The sequence below is a fragment of the Dendronephthya gigantea genome, unplaced genomic scaffold (genome assembly GCF_004324835.1).
Source record: "Dendronephthya gigantea isolate DGI-Jeju-01 unplaced genomic scaffold, DenGig_1.0 000071F, whole genome shotgun sequence".
Classification (NCBI taxonomy): Eukaryota; Metazoa; Cnidaria; class Anthozoa; order Malacalcyonacea; family Nephtheidae; genus Dendronephthya; species Dendronephthya gigantea.
In genome coordinates this window covers 448,295-457,646 of record NW_021163081.1, presented here as the reverse complement: position 1 = coordinate 457,646, position 9,352 = coordinate 448,295, and the positions used below count along the sequence as shown (strand labels likewise).

The 9,352-nt window shown below is 34.9% G+C and overlaps 1 pseudogene; it reads left to right on the top strand.

The window, feature by feature from the left end:
* Positions 1 to 598, top strand: LOC114531402 (annotated as a pseudogene).
* Positions 599 to 9,352: the final 8,754 nt, after the last annotated feature.

Genomic DNA, 9,352 nt, shown 5'->3' with positions numbered 1-9,352 from the left:
ATGGAAGAATTATGGCAATTTATGAAGGAATACCATAATCTCAAAAACCTTTACTCAGTTGTTCTAATGGCTGTTGAAGATGCCAAGTACAGATTTGTGTGGGGAAGTTGTGGCTTTCCGGGTAATTTCCATGTTGCAGTAATCCTGAAATCAACCTCTCTCTGGTCAGACATGAAAGAAGGAAAGCTTTTACCGAATTTCAGTCAATTTGAGCAAGGTGTTTTCGTGCCACCAATATTACTTGGTGACTCAGTATTTCCCATGGAGACGTAGCTAATGAAACCGTATTCTAACGCAGTATTAACAAAGGAAGAGGTATTTTATCTACCAACTAAGTCATGCAAGTATGGTGGTTGAAGGAACCTTTGGGCAGCTGAAGGGGCAGTTGGAGATACCTGCTTAAATCTGAAAACAATCATTACAAAGTCAAAATGGCTACCTCGCATGCATGGTCCTTCACAATGTATCTTTAGATCAAGGAGATACTCTACCCACCAAACTTGATTTAACCATTGATCCACTCACCTTGTGTTGCCTTGATCTCTCTGCTTCTTCACGGGCAAAAGCAATGTTTATACTAGTGCAAACAATTGGGTAAACCATGCACCATAACCTTTTTGATCTTGTAATCTTTTTATCCCAGTAGCCGTTTCAACACTAAGTGCAACACTTTTACATTCGCCAACTGCATTCTTTAAACTTTGTACGTAATTGAACTATTGTAAATGGTACATCTTCTCTCTCATACTTGCATGTGCCTTTAGCTCTTTCAAAATTTTTGTACATTTCTCAGAATTTTTTTTAATCTTTACATTGATGAAAATTAACCTTGTTTTATAATACTCATTGGTGACAACAATATTAATAAGATCATTGAGAAGACTGTCTGACCATTGTGCTTTTCTTCCAGCTCTCTTTTTCTGCTTGCATCTAAACTTTCTTTTGTAATATTGTCAATTGTGTCCAAATCCCTTGAATTTTCTATTCTAATTAGTATGGTAGAGAAAAACAATGATATGGGTACAATTGCAACATCTACTTTACAAAAAAATTCAAGGGCAACAAAAAGTTTAGAGTCTGGAAAGTAATGACGAAAAAGGGCACTTCCTCAAATAGTAATCACCCTCTTGCATATTTACAAGTAAAGCATTATGTTATTTACTTTATGGATGTAATTAATATACACACACATTGAATGAGTCAAGACTCAAGAAGCTTTATTTGAAGGCAAGTTCACCTAAAAAAGTGGCACATCTTGGTGTTTTTACCAAGTGAAGGCTGCAGGCGTACAGTCCTTGCATAAATGTAAAATAATCCAATACCTGCGTGGGATAAAATGAAAAACTAAACTATTTTGTATCAAATCATTTAAGATTCATCTTTACTGCTAAAAGTTATATTTATTGTGAAAGTGGCCAACATATACAAATGGACTTTTGACACTTGGTGGACAAGTTTAAGGAAAGTTTAGAACGAATATTTATAAATAAGAATTTAGGGCAAAACTGCTAGTAATAATTACCCAGAGTGGTCTTTCAAATACAACATTCTTCTATGACCTTCTTATTCCATTGAATTAGATGAAGTAACTTCTGTCACTTGTACAATGCTGAACTCAATTATCAAGTTTGTGCTCTCATCCATGAAGGTATAAGTGCCATATTTAACTAAATGCCCAGGACTACTCCATCGCCCATCACCACATACATCTTATACTGCAGGTTCTCTTTCATGTGCGTTCCACAACTGGGAATAATATGGTGAGTCTGAGGTGTGTTTGTATGTGTTGCCACTAAATAGGATAGCTGCTGGAATTAGTAGGTTCCTTGCTGCAGTGCCATTAATTTCAGGTCACAATTTCCAGGATACAGTATGTCCATTAATGCAGTTTGTTGTAATTGTGACCATACTTCCATGATCTTTTTTTGTTGTTGTGTGAATTGGGCCACCACAATGTTGACAAGTTTTAAATAGTTTATTTAGCTGACTTTCACACACTTTTTCTATGCAATATGCAGTATCACTGAAACATTTGTCATCCATTTCAGACTCAACAGAAGCTGAAGGACAATATAAAGAGCTGCTATCACTCAGACCACTATCATTATCTGTTTGGTTTGTTGATTCCATAGCTACCTCATTTTCTACAACACCACTTTCAAGCAATTGCACATTAGAGACACCAGGGTGCATTCCATGTTAACGCCACGCCGGAGGTTTTAAAAGACTATATTTTTTACGTCAACACATGTGAAGTCTACCGCCAGCTGATAATAAACAGAATCGTGGAATGTAGTCATGATGTAGGTAATCATCAGGTAGTGGGCCGGTTTATTACTTTGAAATCATGATATCAAAGAAAGCAAGTCACTTGATAATTGTTATTTAACTATCATAACAAATGCCAATGAATATGAAATGAAAAACTAACTAATTTGATACACAGTGCATTTTAATCTGCCAAAAATGGGCAGCGTCCCTCTTCGGAATTTACCCTATCAACAACCTTCGACACATCATACTGGTGTGCACATCGAGATGAAAAGAATGTCAGGACACAATGTGGTTTGATGTCAAAAAAGATTCCCGTGGAAAGTGTTCCATTGCCTTTCGGATTTAGCAACTCATTAGCTTTGAACGGTGTCAAAAATCGAAGGGTAGGTTTAGCAGCTAAATGAAGCTTATAACAAGGTGCACATTGCCAAAGTTTTCATAAGCCAAATGTTTAAGCGTTGCAGTCTGAGTAGAGATGGTATTGACTTTTATGCTTAAAGTGGAAATAGAGTCTAAACACTGCTTCAACAATGCTCCTTCGCTGACGTTGCTCGTATCTGAAGCTTTTAAATCTAGCTGAGTAGTTTGATGAGAAGGGATTTCAGATACCATATGCTGTTGAGTTGGTAGTGGTTTGACTTCGGGTGTTTTCCATTGCTCTTGTATTTATTACTAATTCTAGAAGCTGCTGGAGATGATGCTGGTACAAAAGTCCAAGCTTTTCTTTCTAATAACTTGTGCCACCTTCCCTTGTGCCTTTGGACACTGGAGTTGTGTAATCGACAAATGCTGGCGAACCTTTTTTCGTGCTTTCCTTCAAGACTGAGCTCTAGGCATTGTAAGCAAACATACCTTTCATTGATTTCTCCAGTATTCATCTTGCGCCTGGGTTTTTTACTAGACTCTTCTAAGTTCCCAGAAGATGTACTGCTTTTTCCCCAATCTAAAGTTAGTCGTCTCTTTGAAGATGGTTTATCCTTCGTTTGTCTCCCATCGTTTCTTGAAAGTTTTAACCCCAAATCGTTGCTGAAATCAACTTTGATCAAACATTTTTTTGTCAATATAACGTAAAAATTAAAACAGCAAAAAATGTTTTGAAAAATTAAGCTACCTTTTTTGCATGAAAAGCAAACGACTTTTTTAAATAAAACCTTCGCTACCAAAAGGCTTTCCATATATTAAATGTATATCTCTGGAACATGTGCTACATCTGTGACTTCCACTGACTTTTTTTTTACAAATATGGCATAGTGTAGACATAGGTATTGCCTAAATTTCACAATTTTTGCCATTGTAACCGCAAATTTATGACTTAAAACTTTGTTAAAGATAAGCATGTGCTAAAAAAATTCAAAGCTTTTACCTGCTCCATGTCAGACGAATAAAATCATAACTTTTTCCTTCTTTTTTACTTGAGAGCTTAAAATTTATTCCAAAAAAGCAATACAACATTCAAAGCAAAAAATGTCGCTATGACATATCACAAAATATATAAACGCGATTAAAATATCAACAAGTGCGCTACGTAAATAAACAATTACGACACTTGAACATCACATGGAATGCACCCTGGTACAGACAGAAGTGTATAATGTTGGGCAAAGTTCCACAATTTGCCTTCTCTTATCTATTGAATGATTATTTGGGGCCTGAGGAATAACTGTGATCTTCTACATGAATTGATTCATTTATATCATCAGCATGTGTTGTAGTAGTTCCTCTTGCATGGATATTCTCAGTTTGGGTTCCACTGGTCCTTTACATGGTAATATCACATTTACATGGTAATATCACATGACCTTGCATTAATTATGCGTTCCTAGCGGCCATGTTGTTAGCCAGTGCGCTAAAGAGAGGCCCTATCCCCCCCAAACATTATAAATAGCCATATATGGTCATGCGTGCCATATGACATGTCTGGATGGTGCTAGCGGTGCTAACTTTAAATGGCTGAATTTTAAAAGGCATTTAAATTTTGTTTCAAACAAAAACAAATACAAAAAAATGGACAAAGAAAGGGAGAACCAAATTTACAGGCACGGGACGACATGGTGTTCGGCTATAACTTGCTATAACAACAAGTTAGCAGAACCAAATACATTGTTTCTTCGTTTTCCGAAAAACGAAGAGCGGTAAGTAGACATGCTGCGTATTTAATAATTTAAGTTTTGATAATTTACAATAAGGCAGTGAATTTGTTCAATTTACTGAAAAATACACCATTTTACTGAAAAAGTAAGTAAAAAAAAGCAAATTAAGACATCTTTTCTCTCCAAAACGATGGAAATAATACAGAGAAGCTAGCTGCAAACAAGTAAATAAACTGACTTTGAAATGATTGTGATACAATTTCGCACGTTATATATCTGTGACAATGGTCAATACTACGGTCTTTTGTTTCAGTTCAAAATCGTGGGCATTTAACAGTGGAAGAGAGGATTTGTTGGAAAAAGATTCCATTTATCTTTACAAAGACTGTAGGCTTTGCACGAAACATTTTGAGGATTCTTGCTTCAAAAACTATAAAAAAAAACAGACTACATGAATCAGCACTCCCAACTATATTTTCTCATCATGAAATTATCAAGCAAAGACTGTTAGGTGAGGGTTTAACTGGTAAAATAATATTTCACAAATTAATGTCATAATTTCTTATATGAAACTGTATAATATCAGAACATACAAATGGGAAATGGATGTTTCTGACATGTATTTATATTCAATCTAGATTTTGAACCACCTGCTAAACATGCACGAAAAGTTACAACAGAAATGTGTAACACAAACTCAACCAGTGCAGGTAATTGCAAAGGCACATATATTTGTTAAGCATGTGATATACAATTTTTATATAAAAAGTGCTTAACCCTTTAACCAACAATGCGCCCTACTTTTTTGGACATATGCCAGACGATTTTACTTGCCAATAGGAAAGTCTAGGGCTAAATGGGTTAATTAATAATGGCATAAATGTTTAGAAGCAACTACATCAGGAATACATTTAGTGATGACAAATGCAACACAATATACATCTACCATCAATGGAGATACAGGTAATATGTATTTATGCAAAAAAAACCATTCTTAATTTAAAAAAAAACATCCTGCTCAAAACATGAAAAAAACTTTCTTCAAGGGCATGGATCAGAAACAAATGTGACATCATCTGCCATCCAACATCCTTCCAATAATGGTAATCAATATCTAACTTATGCACAAAAATTTATACCTGATTGGTAATTGAGGTAATAGACTTTTTTTTAACAAATTTGTAGAAAATACTCATTGGAACTTCCAAAATCCAAAACAATATGTACAGCCACCAGTTAAAAGTCCCACAAAAGAAAAATTAAGGAAGACCATCTCAAGGCAAAAGGCAAAGATAAATCGTTTGCAGAAAAAAGTAACAGTAAATCCAAAAAAGAAGGGTAAACTAGCCATGCAAGATCCCATTAAAGTACTAGAAACATTTCTGCCTGCTTCTCTCATCAAACTGATTGAGACACAAGTCCATCTTTTCTCCACCCAATCCAAACATGGCTATCGGTATAACAGTGATACAAAAGCCTTTGCAATCACACTTTACCACCTAAATGGCAGAGCTTACAAAATGTTATCAAAGCATCCTTTGCTTGCCTTCCAAAACAACAATTGTAAAACGGCTTAATAAATTACCAAACAGCCCAGGATTAACAGAGTCTGCCATCAATGTCATTTCCTCCAGGGTTACAAATATGAATGACAAGGAAAAGTTATGCATTATTTCATTTGATGAAATATCACTGAAATCCCATTTGGAGCATTCTACTAATAAGGATGTATTAACAGGATTAGAGGATTATGGAGATGGAGAAAAAACAAACTGTTTGGCAACATCCGCAATAGTTTTTATGGCTCAGGGCATCTGTGAAAATTGGAAACAACCATTCGCTTACTTCTTGGTTAGTGAAGCTTGCACAAGTGAAAAGGTTAAAGAAAAACTGTTCCAAATAATCGACAAAGTTGAGAACATTGGATTAAGCATGCTTGCTGTGGTTTGTGATATTGGATCCAACTTTCAAAAGCTTTTCAAAGAGCTCAAACTTAGCTATGAAAATCCATCATTTCTCCACAATGGTAAACAAATCCTGTTTCTATTTGATGCTCCTCATATCATTAAGGCAGTAAGAAACAATCTTATGAAATATGACTTTATTTTGATGATGGGAAATTTGCATCATGGAAGGACATCCAACAACTCTATCAAATTTATTCAAAAAATGACATACGCTGTTGTCCAAAATTAACTAAAAGTCATTATCTCCAAACAATTTCCAAAAAATGAAAGTGAAGTTGGCAACACAAGTCTTGAGCCATACAGTGTCTTCAGCCATGTACACAGGAGTTAGTACGGGCCAACTGCCTCCAAGAGCAGCAGCAACAGCAGAATTTATTGACACCTTTGATCAAATATTCAATTCCCTTAACAGTTCTTCTTTTGAAAGTCCAAAATCCATGAACAAACCAATAATTCAGGATTCCAACCACAGCACATTTCTGAAAGAAATGTCCAACTTTGTTCAGAAAATGAAAGTTAAAGATCCATCAAATGGCAAGGAAGTCACCAATACTTCAAAGAGCCTCAATGCACTCCAAGCAACTTTGAATGGAACAATTTTGCTGTGGAAGTCATTACAAGACTTGACTGTAACCTCTTTATGCACCAGACGTCTTAATCAAGATCCATTAGAGAACCACTTTTCAGATCATTCAGAACGGTTTTTTACCAAAATTATTTATCACCATCCAATGGAAATTGTGGTACTGATTTTGACTCTATACTTGCCACAGTGGGAACCCATTGCCAAAATTTTGTTGTTGATGCACCTGAAATACCTGAGGAAAAATAAAGTACAGAGTCATTGAACATAACTGAAGTGGACTATCAACAACTATTGGAGGAGAAAAACATGATCAACAAAAATGCTATCACCTATGTTACAGGTTACCTAGCAAAGAAATGCCTGCAAAAACATCAATGTGAGACCTGCAATAAAGCTCTAATAAATAACGAGTTGGACAGTCCGGACAAATTGTTCACATATTTTAAGTCGTTTGAAGAGACAGGTGAGTAAACTTACCTTGCCATTTGGTAAACTTACAGCTCCAGCTGATTATCTGGTTAAGTATGTGACAGCCATTGATGCAAAACTTGTTGAAACATTCCAAACATAATGACAATTAATGGCATTGGAAAGCATCTTGTTTCAAACCTTCCAAAATTTCATTTGCAAGAATGCACAGAATTTCCCTCAGATTACTTGTTAAAATTATTTGTGAAAATGCGAATTCATTATATTCTTAAATTTGGTAACAGGGAATTATCAAGACGAAATGGGAACAAAAAGAACAGAAAATACTTTAAAGTGACCCATCTTTAAATTTGACAATTTGAATTAATATAATTTACTATTGCAATACAATAAAATAATACAAGCTTTTAAATAATATACGAATGCACATTTGTAAGAAATGTAATATAGTGATCAATTAATAACAATTTTAAAAATCGTTGCTGAATTATAATACGGTTATTCTGTGATGCGTTAACTTAGTAACAACTGAGTTATTAATTTTCTAATACAAAAATTTGTTTACCTCATCAAGTTTGATTCCACATTTTCACTTTATTTAAACAGATCGCTCCCACTTCTATAATCTTCTAAAGGATAAGAACTAACAAAATCTGGTTTTGAGAAAAAAATTGAGCATCGTAATAATAATATTAATACGATTTTTCCAGATAGTTCTGTCTCGGCTGTTTATATTCCATACATGTGTTCAAGCCGCCGCCATATGCATGCTTTCCCGGGGGGAGAAGGCCTCTCTTGAGTGCACTGACTAAGCTAGGGGTACGGAAAATTAACGTCAGTCAAAACCTCTGTATGCTCTGTGGTAATATGTTCATTGCATGTCTGAACCTGCTTATCTGATGTGGTGTTATTAACACTTATTAACACGTATAAGCGTAGTTAATTTGTTCAACCTTATCATTTGAAGTGTCTATATTGATATTTACTCTAGGATCATCCAGAACAAAGTTACCTTGTTCCAGTGTTGTTGCAACCTTGATAATGTTAACCAAAAATTAATAATTTTCTGGCTACAATATAGAATCTTGTAAACAAATATTTACCCTATTAATTTACTCCGCTAGATTTTACCCAGTTCAGAAATAAATCTATTGAACAAATACTACAATTTAGAACTATTTTCGGTATTTTGATTAGAAATATACTGTATATTTTTGTATTACATTTATATCATCAAATATATGATACAGACAAACAATGTGGAAGCATATTGGACTATCAGTATACAAAAGCTATGTAATCAACAAACCTTTCTTGATTGATTTTATGTTTGTCGCAAACTTGATGTCCTTGTTTTCAATTTGTTGTGCTTCTTTGGAAAAGCAAATATTGTAGGTACTGCTGATGTCTTTAAACATTTTACGTTTCTTGAAACATGAATCACTTCGGTAGCGGATTCAGGTCGCACTGCAGACGTACGTATTCACACACTCACTGGGGTTATTGCAACACACATTCTGCAGCCAAATGTTTTCGAGAGGCTCATTTGGCAAACTATGATAACTTATCTGTTTCCTTGGTTTTGCGACTGGTATTAGTACACAACGGTATGGTGAATGAGGTAGAATGAGGTAGAAACCACCAGTACGCCATGACACTTTAGTGAAGCCAAGGCAAGGACATGAACCAACCAGCAACATTTCATACAATGACCGAAAATCAATGAGCATTCTTGCCTGACATGAAGAAATAAAATGCAAGCTATTTCGTGCAAATTAATACATAAGTCAAATTTGTAAATTACAGTACGTAACTTTGATTTGCTTGAAATCAATTACACAAATGACAAAGTGCTTTCAGCTTCTCAACACTATATTGCTCAATTGTGCTCATTGTCAACTACTTGAATTCACTTAAAAAACCAATTCTGGGTCTAAATAACCATTCATGGTCACAAACAAGCTGTTTTATGTAGCATATATTAATTTAATTGAATGGCTGAATTG